Source organism: Saccopteryx bilineata, chromosome 3, assembly GCF_036850765.1.
Source record: "Saccopteryx bilineata isolate mSacBil1 chromosome 3, mSacBil1_pri_phased_curated, whole genome shotgun sequence".
In the NCBI taxonomy this organism is placed as follows: Eukaryota; Metazoa; Chordata; class Mammalia; order Chiroptera; family Emballonuridae; genus Saccopteryx; species Saccopteryx bilineata.
This window is the reverse complement of record NC_089492.1, coordinates 33,588,532-33,603,485: the sequence shown is the minus strand read 5'-3', so window position 1 is coordinate 33,603,485 and position 14,954 is coordinate 33,588,532. Positions and strand designations below refer to the sequence as shown.

Here is a 14,954-nt window from a genome sequence, read left to right as displayed (position 1 = left end):
GCCTAACCTTTCTGTGACTCAATTTTCTCATGTATAAAATGGAAATAAAATGGTACATACCTCCTAGGGCTATTGCAAGGATTAAATAAGATGTTGAGTTTAGGTTTTAGCGAGGCTTGGGAGTAAAGCAGTGTTTATAAATCTGAGGAAAAATTTTTCTGTATTTACCTGATAGTAGATCTCTCACAACACTTGAAGGCTCAAGTTAGAAGAAGTCACTCTGTCAAAAATAAAGAAAGTTATTGTCTTAGGTAATCAGAAACTAAGGACATCATATCGGAAGAATGCGATCAGAGATGGGGACTAGTAATTCCCTTGCATCATTTGATATCTTCTGCCTGTCCCAGCTTCCATCCCTCCAATCCAGTGGGAATAATGACTGCCATGCTCCCTTCGTCTGCACTTGCTCTACAGCACAGTGGCCGGAGTGGTAATTCTAAAATATAAGCATGAACATGACTCATCATATGCCTCCTGAAACCCTTTCTACAACGTCCTCTTATCCTCGAGAGAAAGACCAAACCTTGCTACGACTTCTAAGCCTTCATCACCTGATGTACACCAACTTCTCTGCACCACGTCTGTGTCCGGCTACCCAGGACCTCAGCTCATCACTCCACGCCCCCTCCCCGCTTTCATGCACACTGCTCCTTCTGCTGGGACGGACAACCTTCCCCCTCTCCCACTCACCTCCACCTGACCAACTCCTATTTGTCCTTCCATTTTCCTCTCGAGTGTCACTTCCTCACTGAGGCTGTCTGCTCCCTTGTCCACCTTAAGACCCCCTGTTAACAGAAGTCTGCACAACTTCTGTCACATCATACATGCAATAGACCTTGTCCTCCCTGTGAGCCCAGGCATTGTGTCGGTTTTGTTCACAACTGTATCCTCATACCTAGCCCAGCACTGGTCTCACAGTGGATGCCTAATAAATATTTACAGAGTAAAATAATTAGTAAACTAATTCTCCAGTCCTTCACTCTTCAACTCATCTTTTGATTTATACTAATAATTTAATAGGCTTCCTACTTGACTACCATATGTCAATGACTGTCAGATTCACTTATTGTAAGAGACAATGCTGTTTTATGTAACAAGAAGAAACAAAATAATGGCTGCAAATTAAACTGTCATACACCACTAAGATTTAGAATCTTTATTTTACATTAATTGAAATAATGTTAGTAGACTTATCTAGTCATGGGTTTTATTACATTCGTTAAAAAGAAAAATAGGGGGAAAATGGCTAGGTATTTCTGTCTTTGGTTTATGTATCACATTCAGACCCACTCTTCTGAATCACTTTTGACACAGGGTTCAATTACTATGTTTTTCTATACAATATTGTCCACTATGCCACCAAGAATTTTAGTGACGCAACATTACTTAGATCTCAAGTCTCTTAGAAGAGAAACTCGAGTAAAACACTTGAGCACACTTCTAAGCTTCTGATACCTTTCCATTAGTCTTGGTGTTGGCAAGAAAATCTTACTAATAGGTGTCAAAAGGAGATTTCAGTCAAAACTTAGGACTCACATTCCCTCCTCAGAGGGTCATCAAATGGATCTCTGACTGAAACAATAAGGGATCTCAGTTGTCTTGCTGCCGACCTCCCTATATAAACTATCAAGTTCATACATGCATAGGCAATACAACTACAGCACAACTACACCAGACCAATTACAGTAAAAGATGCTTTTGCTGGTACCATATATCTGGTATCAGAGTACTAAAATGTGAAAACAGAAGAGTGCTCGACCCAGAAGAGGCAGCATCTCTGGTGTAGGAGAGGAGCTCAGGGCGGGGACCCTGGAGGCTGTCCCTCCAGCTCTCTACCCAGAGCCACAGGGCCCAGTGTCTCCTCACATGACTCTTATTCACTCCACTCTCTCTTCAGCAGAACCCAGGAAATCAGTCATGGCGGGGAGCTCCACATGACAAGGAACTTGTGCACAACCTATGGGAGCTGAGGATAGATTCTCCTCCACAACAAAATGAAACTGAAGCCCTCATTGCTCTAACCACAAGGGATTGAATGATGTAATAACGTGAATGAACTTGGAAGTTGAACTTTCCCCAGTCAAGACCTCCTATAACACTGCAGCCCCGGCCCACACCTTCATTGCAAATTCATAAGACTTTGAGCAGAAGATTTAGCTAAATCATGCCCAGATACTTAATCCACAAAAACTATATAATAAAAAATGTGTGTTGGTGCCTGACCAGGCGGTGGTGCAGTGGATAGAGTGTCGAACTGGGATGCGGAGGACTCAGGTTCAAGACCCTGAGGTCACCAGCTTGAGCGCGGATTCATCTGGCTTGAGCAAAAAGCTCACCAGCTTGAACCCAAGGTCACTGGCTTGAGCAAGGGATTACTCGGTCTGCTGTAGCCCCATGGTCAGGGCATATATGAGAAAGCAATTAATGAACAACTAAGGTATCGCAACGAAAAACTGGTGATTGATGCTCCTCATCTCTCTCCATTCCTGTCTGTCTTGTCCCTATCTATCCCTCTCTCTGACTCTCTCTCTATCCCTGTAAAAAAAAAATATCTGTGTCAAGCCCTGGCCAGTTGGCTCAGGAGTAGAGCATTAGCCCAGCATGTGGAAGTCCTGGGTTTGATTCCCAGTCAGGGCACAGAGGAGAAATGATTATCTGCTTCTCCACACTTCTTCCTCCCTCTTCTCTCTCTCTTTCTTTTCCTCTCTCTCTTCCCCTCCTCCAGCCATGGCTCGATTGGCTCAAAAAAGTTGGCCCTGGGCCCTGAGGATAGCTCCATGGCCTTGCCTCAGGCTCTAAAAATAGCTCAGTTGCCAAGCAATGGAACAATGGCCCCAGGTGGGCAGAGCATCACCAGTAGGGGGCTTGCTGGCTTCTGGGCACATGCAGGAGTCTGTCTCTCTGCCTCCCCATCTCTCACTTAAAAAAAAAAAACAAATGTGGCCCTGGCCGGTTGTCTCAGTGGTGAGCATCAGCCTGGCATGTGGACATGCCAGGTTCGATTCCCAATCAAGGCACACAGGAAAAGCACCCATCTGCTTCTCCAACCTTCCCCCTATTTTTTTTTCTCTGTCTCTTCCCCTCCCACAGCCAAGGCTCCATTGGAACAAAGTTGGCCCAGGCACTGAGGATGGCTCCATGACCTCTGCCTCAGGCGCTAGAATGGCTCCGATTGCAGCAGAGCAATGCCTCAGAGGGGCAGAGCATCGCCCCCTGATGGGCATGCCGGGTGGATCCCAGTCAGGAGCATGCGGGAGTCTGTCTGACTGCCTCCCCGCTTCAAACTTCAAACACACACACACACACACACACACACACACAAAAATGCGTGCCGTTTAAGGACTAACTTAGTAATAATATTATTTTGAAACAATAAATAACTATTACAGGGAGTGAGAAACTAGTCAATTAGAGTTGTAAGAGCTATGTCTAAAATAAGTCAATAATGCACCTGAGGACTTCACACATGAGAAAAGTGCATGGGCTTTATGATGTCTATTCTATACTTTAAGATTCTTTTCTGTTTTCTTTTCTGCTCTCAGTTGTGTCCCTAACCATTGCCCCAGGAAATAACCCAGTTGAGACAGTATTAATATATACTTCCCTCTACCAGGCTAAGCAGAACCTATTTGTATGTAACAGGCAGTTTCTGTAAAAGCATCATATGAAAGACATCACAGAGCAACCATTGTCCAAAAATGTCTCTACAAGCGGCTTGTTACAGTATTTGAAATGCTTCCATTACAGAGTCATTCTTCTGGAAATAAAGCTATGTATCTGTAGAGCTATTCTCTGAAAATGAAACTATCCCAATGAAGAGTACCATATTATATCATTATATTCTATTGATATTTTACTGATTTAATTTATCATATAGTCCTTGTCCTAGTAAAGCCCTGAGGAAATGATCACAGAGCAAGAAATTTTTCATTTGTAACTGAATGAATGAACAGGTAGATGATGATAGATAGATAGATAGATAGATAGATAGATAGATAGATAGATAGATAGATAGATAGATATTGATAGATAGATAGATAGCATTTTTATAGTACTTTACAATTTCTAAAGAACCTTCATAAAATAACTTATTTAATAAATATTAGATATAAATCTAGGATAATACTTACCTATAAATTTTGCTCAACAAATGTTCATTTATTCTTTTCCTTATAATCCTAAAACACATTTGGTTCCCACTTTTTTTTAATGCTGAGACTAAGTATTAGAGAATAAGTAACTTGGCAAAGATCACAAATCTCATTAAATAACAGAGTTGAAACTTATACCAAGGGCAAACCATGAACTCTGTGCTCTCTCCACTTTTGCCTCTAGTGTTTCAGAAGGACTACTAAATCATCAACTGGAATATGAAAGTCTAAATAACATTCTCTATTGCTCTTCAAAGGTTTTTTGGGGGGTGGGCTTTGTTTGTTTGTTTGTTTGTTTTAGTGAGAGAGACAAAGACAGAAACAGAGAGAAGGACAGATAGGAAAAGACAGACAGGAAGGGAGAGAGATGAGAAGCATCAATTCTTTGTTGTGGCACCTCAGTTGTTCATTGATTGCTTTCTTGTATGTGCCTTGCCAGGGGCAGGGGGCTGCAGCTGAGTGAGTGAACCCTTGCTCAAGCCATCAACCTTAGGCTTAAGCCAGCGACCATGGGGTCATGTCTATGATCCCACACTCAAGCCAGCAACCCTGCGCTCAAACTGGTGAACCCACGCTCAAGCTGATGAAATCTGGCTCTGCATCCCAGGCCAATACTCTATCCACTGTGCCACTCCCTGGTCAGACGGGTTTTTGGGGGGGGGATTATTTTTTGTTTTTGTATTTTAATTTCTGTGACACTTAAGAAATGCATTGGGTGTTTATTGGTATTAAGCAGAGCTCTAAAAGAATTTCCAACCCTATTCTCAGGTCTGCTACTCACCAGCCAGATGACCTTAAAAATTTCACTCCACCTCTCTGATCTGCAGAATCTCATGTCTAAAATGAAGGTGATGATAGTCTAACATTGCCTCAAAGAGTCATTAACAAAAAATGAGGTAATGAATCTGGCAAACCTTTGAAAAATGAGACTATAGTATTTTATAAAGATAAATAATTACTTTAATTATAATAATTATCAATCACATATCAATAATTGTACTACCATAATTAACCCAGTTTCGAATCTCATGTCAACTAAAAGATTTGATATATAATAGTTCCAATATTGTATGTGCTTGAATGTTACTTGTAAGGAACAATAGGTACTGCTATTAAAAGGAAGTTAAAACAAAAATAAATAATGGGCGCTTCTCCTGTGTGCTCTGGCCAGGAATCGAACCCGGGAATCCTGCACACCAGGCCAATGACTCCGACGGGTCTACCATATCATGCTTTTTACTTAAAAAAAAAAAAAAATTTACATTTCTTTTGAAAGCTGATGAACAGGAGACACCAAATCTACCTTCTTTATTAGATCTAGCTAATAATACTGTTCTGTCTTTTTTCCAAATAGCTCCAGATATATGGAAAAGATTTATATAGGCGGATGGGGATCCTCAAACCCCTCAGCGAGATCTTCTGAGAATGGCTTTTAAGATACCTAGAGGCAGAAAAAGCCCAATAGAGATCAGGGGGAACTACCAGCTTTTAGGATACACCCTTAAAGGCTCCAGCACCCCAAAGGGGTCTCATAGGATGCCATCTGGGTCCTGCTTCAATAGTGGAAAGAAGGTCATTGAGCTAAAGCCTGCCAGGCTTACACGCCTCTGCTGTGAGGAAACAGGGACACTGGAAGGTGGGCTTCCCCCTCGCTCCTCTAAGGGAGGGTTCAGTCTCTTCCAGGCCTGCTCCAGCCACCTATGACCTAACCTTGCCCAGAATGCTGGGGTTAGCCACTGAAGGCTGAAGGTGCCCAGGGCTGTCAGCCCCATCTACGACACTGTGGATGAGCCTAGGGTATTTCTTCCAAGAAGCAGGTAAACTGATCTCATTTGCACAAGGGCCACTTAACTATGTTTTGCCTGAATAGTCAGGTTCTTTATTCTTCCCTCAAAGATCTCTGTTGTGGGTGTTGATAGTCCTATTTTCTGCTGCTTTGCTTAATATATAGTGTTTCCTTTATTCCTCCTACCTCAATGCCCCACTCATATTTCAGGCTTGGACCTACTCCTAATTTAGAGCTCTCTTTCCTCCTTTTGCCAACTTGTATTATGAATTTACCTTTGCCACCCAGCTTAGTGTATCCCAAGGTTCTCTTTACCAGGCCACAGTCACAGAGCTCCAGGGAAAAGCAACCTGGTCTCAACTCTCCAGGCAGAGGAGAACAGAAGCTCCATATCCACGCATGCTGCAAATGGCTTTTTCCAGTCTACCTGAATCATTACCAGCTAGAAGCAGCGGTCATTGGGACTTGGACATGAGCTGCAAAGTATAGAATGGTGACAACAATTCCAGTGCCATACGGACTTTTCCTGTGGGGAACTTTCCTGGACTCCTGCTCCCTGTGACAGCTCCTAACAGACTGAACTGTGGTTGGGTTGCATTTTTCAGGGATTTGGCATGGTGAGGGGGCCACCTTGGACTTGGGGAACATGTTAAGGACACTACTCATTTATGGATTCTTGCTGTATTGGCCAAGAGTTTGCTTAAAGGCTTTTAATCACTGTAAAAAAAAATAGAGGACTAGATGAAGAAGATGGGGCACATATACACCATGGTATATTATTCAGCTAGGAAAAATGGTGACATTGGATCACTTATAGCGGAATGGTGGAGTCTTGGTAGCATTGTGCGGAGTGAAATAAGTGAATCAGAAAAAAACAGGAACTGCAGGATTCCATACATTAGTGGGACATAAAAGCGAGACTGAGAGGCATGAACAGGAGTGTGGTGGCTATGGGGGGTGGGGGGAGGGAAGGAGGGAGAGGGGGAGGGGAGGGGGAGGGGTACAGAGAGAACTGGATGGAGGGTGGCAGAGGACGATCTCTCTTTGGGTGATGGGTATGCAACATAACTAAATGACAAGATAACCTGGAAATGTTTTCTTTGAATGTATGTACCCTGATTTATTGATGTCACCCTATTAAAATAAAAATTTATTTATATAAAAAAAATTAAAAAAAATAAATAAATAAATAATAATAAAATAGAATGTGAGAAAAATAAAGCACGTTTTATAGCAATGAAATAAAGACTATTCGGTAAACTTAGGAAAGTTAATAAAAGGAAGAAGGTAAATTCATTCTCTGCCTCTCTCACATGCACACGCTCATGCATTTACACGTAGTCAGAAGCAGATGTGTGCACAGGCACTTGCTGGGAAAGGGTGGGGGGTAAATTCAGCTCACACTCCTCTGGCCAAACCCTGGCACCAAGTGCTTCCACGCTGAAGGAAGGCATTTCCTGACGTTCCCGTAGCCCATGCCCCTGTGTACACAGTTCTCCCCGAGAAGAATCCCAAGTACTCCTGTGACCTATTAAAATACGTTTTGTGTGTGTGTGTGTGTGTGTGTGTGTTTAAAAAATAACACAAAATCTGCCTTCTTAACAAACTTCTAAGTGTATAAACAGTGGTGTTAACTACTGATCCAGGTGGTACAGCAGATCTCTAGGACTTAGTCCACCCTGCAGAACTGAAACTTCATACCCATTCAATAGCAACTCCCGTCTGTCCCCTCCTCCCGGCCCTGGTGACCATTCTCTGCTTCTCTGAGTTTGACTACTTTAGATGCCTCATGTAAGTGGAATCATGCATATGGGCTTATGTCACTGAGCATAATATCCTCAAGGTTCATCCACACTGTTGCATATAACAGGATTACCTTTTTTTTGAGAAACAGAGAGAAAAAGAGAGAGAAAGAGACAAACAGGGACAAACAACAGGAAAGGAGAGAGATGAGAAGCATCAACTCATAATTGTAGCACCTTAGTTGTTCATTGATTGCTTTTCATACGTGCCTTGACCGAGAGGCTCCAACCAAGCCAGTGACCCCTTGCTCAAGCCAGCGACCTTGGGCTTCAAGCAAGCAACCATGGGGTCATGTCTCTGACCCTTCACTCAAGCTGGTGAGCCCGCACTCAAACCAGCAACCTCGGGGTTTCAAACCTGGGTCCTCAGCATTCCAGGTGGACTCTATCCACTGTGCCACTGCCTGGTCAGGCCGGGTTATCATCTTCCTTTTTTAAGACTGAAAAATATTCCATGCTATGTACATACCACATAAAACCAGTTTTAAGGACCCATTTTTCAAATAAATGCAAGTTTTTTAGAAACATGTCATCACCTCAGAGCAGAGCGGACCTGGTCCCAGAGGCGTCCTCATCCCCAGGCAAGCATTCCAGGGCCACAGGGCTCAGTCTGTGGCTACTCAACCCTGGCTGGGAAAAGGAGGAAAGTGGCACCACTGGAAAAACCAGTGAGCTGTTCTGTGCCTCGGTTTCCTCATCTACGAAATGGTCATTTTGGATTAGACAATGGATCAGTTCAAGGTCCCTGCAGGAAAGAGAGTACGTATGTACTTAAATGAGAGCTTTTGTGAAGGGGATTATTACAAAGCATGGACCAGCTTTAAGGGAACCACCAAAACGATGGGGTAGTGGGTGCCTCTCATTGGTCAAATTCAAACTGAAGGCAGAGGGCAGATCAGCCTGTTTCTGTGGCCTGTGGAGACTATCTCCCAGGACCCAGGGCAGTGCAGAGGAGGAGGCAGAAAGGATCCTGAAGGACAAAGAATACACACACAGATCTTCTCTGAGTACCACGGAGCTCTAAGATTCCATGACCATTCTGGTACAAAATTAAGCTTCGCTACAGCAAGAAAAAGAGCTATTTATTCCAAAGATTTGAGGAAAATCCACCGGACACAGTTTCTCATCATTCTGTGAGCTTAGCTCAGACAGTGAAATGCATTTGCTGCTCATGGAGACAGCTCAGACTGAGAATATCACACTACACAGTTCCTGTTTTCCTTTCACCGAGCTCGCACAAATGTAGTGTGATTCAGTTTTGAGCCTGAAATTGATGTTTCTCCTTTCTCACCTTACCCCCCCCCCGAAACCCCCTCCTTCTCCGGAAGGAGGACCCTGCAGTGTCCACAGCCTCACGGATAAAGTGTTCCAGAAGGATCAGAGAAAAGGCTTATTGGCTTTTAAACCCAAGCACTTCTCAGAGCCTCAGAGCACAGACAAGCCAACAAGGCAGAGCTTTATCCTCCCTGCTGCCCCACACCAGGCCCGCAAGACAACTTAGTGTTGGGGCAAAGGACGGAGAGGAAGCTAGAACTGAATAGACATGTGGTTCCTGAGAAAGGACTCCCAAATCCTTCCCCAGCAAGCTGACACAGTAAGTGATAAGGACCACAGAAATTATTTTCTTCTCCTCACTCACAGGTCATTTTCAAATCTCCCATATTTCCCTGGACTGGGCCATGCTCCAAGGACCACCTCGTCCACTGCACACCAGCCTCCAGGGACAGTGTGGCCCTACAGGGGCTCAGGAGTCACAGGGGAGCTCAGTCCGGGGACAGAGGTGTGAGATTTTTAATCTCCAGAGTCAAGGATTCTTTTGAAAGTTTCACTTTGATAAATGGTTGTGTCTAAGGAAGTTCCTAGGATGACCCACTCTAAAGACCCAGGCAACGTGCTGACCAGTTTCTAGCATCCGTTCTTCCCAGAATTTAGAGGTGGTGCCGTGTTCCAAAGCACATGGGGTTTGGCTGCAACTGTTACACAGACATCCAGCTAGGTAGCACTGGCCATTAGAGAGTTGTCACACTGTGCTGTGAAAGCTCTCTGAGAACAGAGGGGTCACACTGCCTTAGAACAAAAAAACCAGTCTGGAAGAAAAACAAAAATAAGTTTTCTGAGTAAAACATGTCATTTCTTCTTTCAAAGGAGGATACGTTATTTCCAAAAGGCTTTAGAAAGTGAAGGAAGACCCTTTAACTTCTGACAAATAATAAACTGGAAGGAGGAAGGAGGCTCCCCTTCAGCCCATTCTGAAGGAGGGGTCTAACTGGGCCGGAAGGTTCGGTGATTAGCTGGATGACCTTGACCAAATCAAAAAAATGTCAGGGGTTTGGATTCAGATAATCATCAAGGTCCCTTCTGACTCTAAAAATATGACTGCCAAGCCAGGAAAGGATGTGCAATTTAAAAAATGAAGCAAAGAAGGAAGAGCTGCCATTATCAGCCAACAGGGCTGTGGTCTGACAACAGAAGAGACGTGCTCTGTGGATCCTGTCGTCCTGGTGCCTTGATGCGGTACAGCTGCGGTCCCACCTGGAGTGACACCACACATATGGGCTGCGCCATGCATCTCAGAACATCCACCATAATAGGAATTCTAATGGCCCCTCTGTGACATATGGGCTGCTCCTGACACGGCCAGTTCAGTTCGCTACAAACTCAGCTCTAGATGAAAATATTACAACTGGATGATTTGTCAAGTGCTAAGTCTAATCCTGGTTGCTCTTTTTCCAGAGTCCTTGAAGAGAAGAATGCCAGATGTTATGCTTGTATATTTAATGGGAAACTGAATGGGAAGAACAAAATGCACCAAGCCTCGTTGTAATATTTAACTGTTTTTGAAAACCCACCATCTAAACATATCAGAAAAAACATATTTTCAGAACTGTGACAAAGTCAAATATCTCTCAAACACACACAAAAAATAAGCCTGTTATGAATAATTCAGAATAAAGCAATCTGTCAGTTGTAAAAGGCAAGTACTCCTTTATGAGTAGTTTGAATGCTTCCAACTCTCTCAATAAATACCATGTTAACATATCAAAACTATTCAGAGGGAATTTCATTAACTAATCGCTTAGGTAACAGCAGGCTAGATCTCTCACAAGTACTTAGCACTGATCAGGTACTATCCTGTTCCTAAAACTGCGACCTTCTCTTGCTAGCCCCTCCCACTTATCATACAAGCCAGGAACCTGAACATCACTGAATAGCCGTCCTCTTCTCCTCTCACCAATAACCGAATCCTAGAGAATGTGCCGAACAAGCACACTTGTCTCCTATTCTTCATCCTACCACCACTGCCTTAGACCAAGCCTCATCCTCTACCTACTGGCAAAGTCTTCCAGCCTTGCCATTTTAAAATGACCTTGCCGTTTTGAATTCATTCATCCATCCTTGAGATGTATCTTTCTCAAATACACATCTGATATGCCATTTCCCTGCTCATACCCAGTCCTAAATGGCTCCCTGTTACTTATAGAAAGAACTCAAAATTCAACATGACGTCCTCCCTCACACCTCATGTGCCAGCCTTGTCTAATCACTTCCAGTTTTCCATCAATTGTGATATTCAGGTCTCCATGTCTTCACCAACCAAACCTTCCACACGCCCCTCCAAAAGAGTCCATGTAACAATTCTGGTTTGGGTTTTCTTCAGGATGAAAACTCGTTCTCCGGGACCTGGATGGTTTGTCCCTGTCTCTCCCTTCACATGTCAGCTCCCTCCTCCCCATTGCTCAGCTCTGGCTGTGCCAGCTCCCTGCACACTCGGTCCGCTTCCCTCCTCAGCGCAGTCATGTCAACATCAAATGACAATGTGAACCTGCTATGCTTATTTATTTATGGGCAAGTTCTAGCTAGAGTGATGTCAAGTGACAAATACACTGCTTACAAGTACCAGGTCCCCTCACTGTGCCCGACGGACCTATCCCCAGCATCTAGCATAGCACCTAATCATTGTAGGTGTACAACAAATGTTTAAATAAATGAACAAAGATAAATAACAAAATAAATGATTCTTATTTTCAAAGAATTTACTAGATAAACAGCAAGCCCTAGCAGGATAGCTCAGTTGGGTAAAGCATCATCCCAAAGTGCAGAGGTTACCGGTTTGATCCTCAGTCAGGGCACGTACAGGAACGGATTGATGTTCCTGTCTCTCTCTCTTTCTCTCTCTCTCCCTAGCTATCTCCCTTCTCCTCTCAGTAAAATCAATAAATTTAAAAAAAAAATTTTAAGTAAATAAATAAGTAAATAGCAGACACATCAAAAGTTTGAAATTATTATAGGCAACTCATATTAGGCTGCACAAAATAAAATCACTGCTTTGGGGAGACAATTTCATATGGTTTAATCTAATATTCGTGTGCAGTAGTGTATGCACATACATCTTTTCATTGTGCTAATTTATTATTTTTATCCATTTGTACAAGATAAGTTCTAGTACAAATAATAGGTGTGTGTGTATGTTCTGGTTTGTCTGACACCATTTTTGAGTTAAGCCTATTGCTCTAGAAATTATTTTACTACTATATCCCTATTTGCTATAAATAGTTAATTATCATAAATGTCCTAAAATTGGATCATAAAATTCTGTGATATGCTAAAATCCTCTAATATATTCTCAGGCTTGAGATTATAGCTATAAGAAAGTTTTCTCTATGAACATTAATATTTTCTCCTTTGAAGGCAAAGGATATGTATAATCATAATAAATATTGGCTTCCCAAGGGGTCTCATCTTGGAGGAATGTCACATTTAGAGAAACAAAGTCCAAAAATAACTAATAAAGAAGCATAATATCTACTGGTTCTTAAAGAATACTAAAGAGAATCCAATACACAACTCACAGCAATACTTCTTTGTTGGGCAGATAAAATATATTATGTTCACTTTGTTAAAGATGGCGCTGCCCACATGAAAACTGTCGCCCAGGTGATATTAATGTGTGTTGGGGGCAGGCTGTGGGCAGGCAGAATCCCTGTAGCCTGGGGCTTGGTTTTGGGATTAAGCCTTTCCTACCCTTTTTGATGTGGGGTGGTACAATCCCATCATGCCTCAGATAAGTGACTTTGTATTAGAGACTTCCCTATTTTGTATATTGGATTAAAGGTTTGGATTTCTACACTATAAAATAGGGGCAGAATGGGAGCTTACTCTCTTGGTTCCTGAGATTATCATTAGAGGAGAGAGCAGAGAGGAGAGCAGAAAGAGGCCATGTGGCCAGGAGAGGCAGCCAAGATGGCGGAGTGTCGAGTGAGAAGCCAGTTAGTGCAGAGTTTATGCAGGGAGAAGGAAGGAGATGGGGAACAGAGGTGAATAAGGCTGGTGAGCTAGAAACCTTTGATTCTAGGAAACTCGGATAAGTCAGTAGCTTTGTGAGCACTGAATGTGAGTGGGTTTTGGAGCCCAGTGTGTGTTTTTACTTGCCTGCCAGGTGCAAGCTAGAATTATATAAATATAATGGCCCATCAGTTATTGGCTCCTGTTTCTTTACTGTCTGTCCGAATCCAATGCGAACCTGCATGGGCCGGGCTGCTGTGATGGTGGCCCTGCCTACTGGCCATACATTCTTCAAAGCACCTTCCACTCCTCCGCACGGCCACCTCACAGAGTTCCTCAGTGGGCTGGGCCAGAGGGAGGGACCCTGGCCTGTCTACAGCTCCACCACCAACTTCCCAAGCACACAACTCTCCATTAAACCAGCTTGTTAACCTATCTCCAGATTCTTTCTCATCAAATTATAAAAAGCAGGGAACACATTTGGCAAAGATGGAACTTTCTTTAGAGAAGAGGAGAAGAAGAAGAAGCTGAATGGAAAAAGGCAAAATTCTTTGATGGGGTAATGGGGAAGAATGTCAAACATTGCGTGCCAATAATGTGTTGCACACACAGACACACACAGACACACAGATACACAGATACACTCACACATACCCAAAACAGGCAGAGAGACTGTGCAAGATTACAAGAGATGGAATAGGCATACTGGACCAAATGGATTCTGGATCTAAAAACTGAGGATATTTGAATATGAACTATATATTAGATGAGTTTGTAGAATTACTGTTAATTGTATTGGATGTAATGATAACATTGTGTTTATGTAGAAGACTGCCCCTATTCTTAGAAGTATTTAGTGGTAAAGTATCATCATGTCCTCAACCTATATTCAAGTGGTTCAGAAAAATAAATGTGAACATTTATTCATAAATCTTACTTAAATACAAACTCAATCCAATGTGTATATATGTATATGGAGTGAACACGAGGAAGCACATGTAGCAAAATGAAGGAACTATGAATTATTCTGTCCACTTTTTTAGTGGGTTAATTTTAAAAATAAAGAGGAATGAACAATAAACAATAAATAAATAGAGTCTCCTTCATATGTGTACTAAATATTCCACACAATGCCCTCACATTTTCCTTTGAAGCTTTAACTGGCTGACCCGAGGGTGTGGAAACAATGCCAACAGCCCTTCACGCTGGGAGGGATTGTTTATTAAACCCTCAGGGAATCAACTTTCTAATGGGAAAGTAATAGCTTCAAGCAGAGCCATTAGGAGGACTAACGCTGGGAAGAATCAAAACTAATCTCTTTAGCATTTCCTTATGGCCTCAGCAAAGTGGTCCCTGACCCCAGGCCTTATTGTGAATGTCTTTGCCCACCATATGAGTATGCTGCAGCCTTAACCTTCCAGTCCATATTCCAAGGGTGATCACTTAATTCATTATTCAAAATAAGATACTTTTGAATAAAAGGGGGTGCTAAGTAGACAGGGTGCTAGGACAAAAGTGTAAACTAGGATTGTCTCAGGAACATCTGGATATATGGTCACCCTATTTATCCCCCATGAGTGGGTGTATTAGACAAATGCAGAAATTATAGCAACAATAATCATTAACCATACAACAAAACAGTACAAAGCAACTGCCATAAGCCAATTGTTTGGGAGCTCCAAGGAGGGATAAAGTGATTCCTGTGGAGGAATCATGAAGAAATTCACAGAGGAGGGGTAATTTCAAATTGGTCTTAAAATAATAATGGGATTTCTGCAGGGAGATACGGGAGGGAAGGTTGCTCCCAATAGAAGGAATTGTGAGAGCCAAAGCCGAAGTAGGAAAGCACGGGATACTTCAGGGAAATGGAAGCAACATACCTATTACAGTGATCTGAAGGGCTGCCCTTCAGGAAAACACAGAGACAAACCT

The 14,954-nt window shown here is 42.7% G+C and overlaps 1 protein-coding gene across 5 annotated transcripts in view; it reads right to left on the bottom strand.

Moving 5' to 3' along the window:
* Nucleotides 1-14,954, bottom strand: part of NCALD (neurocalcin delta) — a 456,249-nt gene that overhangs the window by 333,365 nt on the left and 107,930 nt on the right. For 4 of the 5 annotated variants that reach the window (XM_066265925.1, XM_066265926.1, XM_066265927.1 and 1 more), the window contains exon 2: nt 169-220. The exons of the other annotated variant lie outside the window; for it this stretch is intronic. The gene's annotated coding sequence lies outside the window, so the exon portion shown is untranslated. The remainder of the gene's footprint in view (nt 1-168; nt 221-14,954) is intronic. 5 annotated transcript variants of the gene reach the window in all.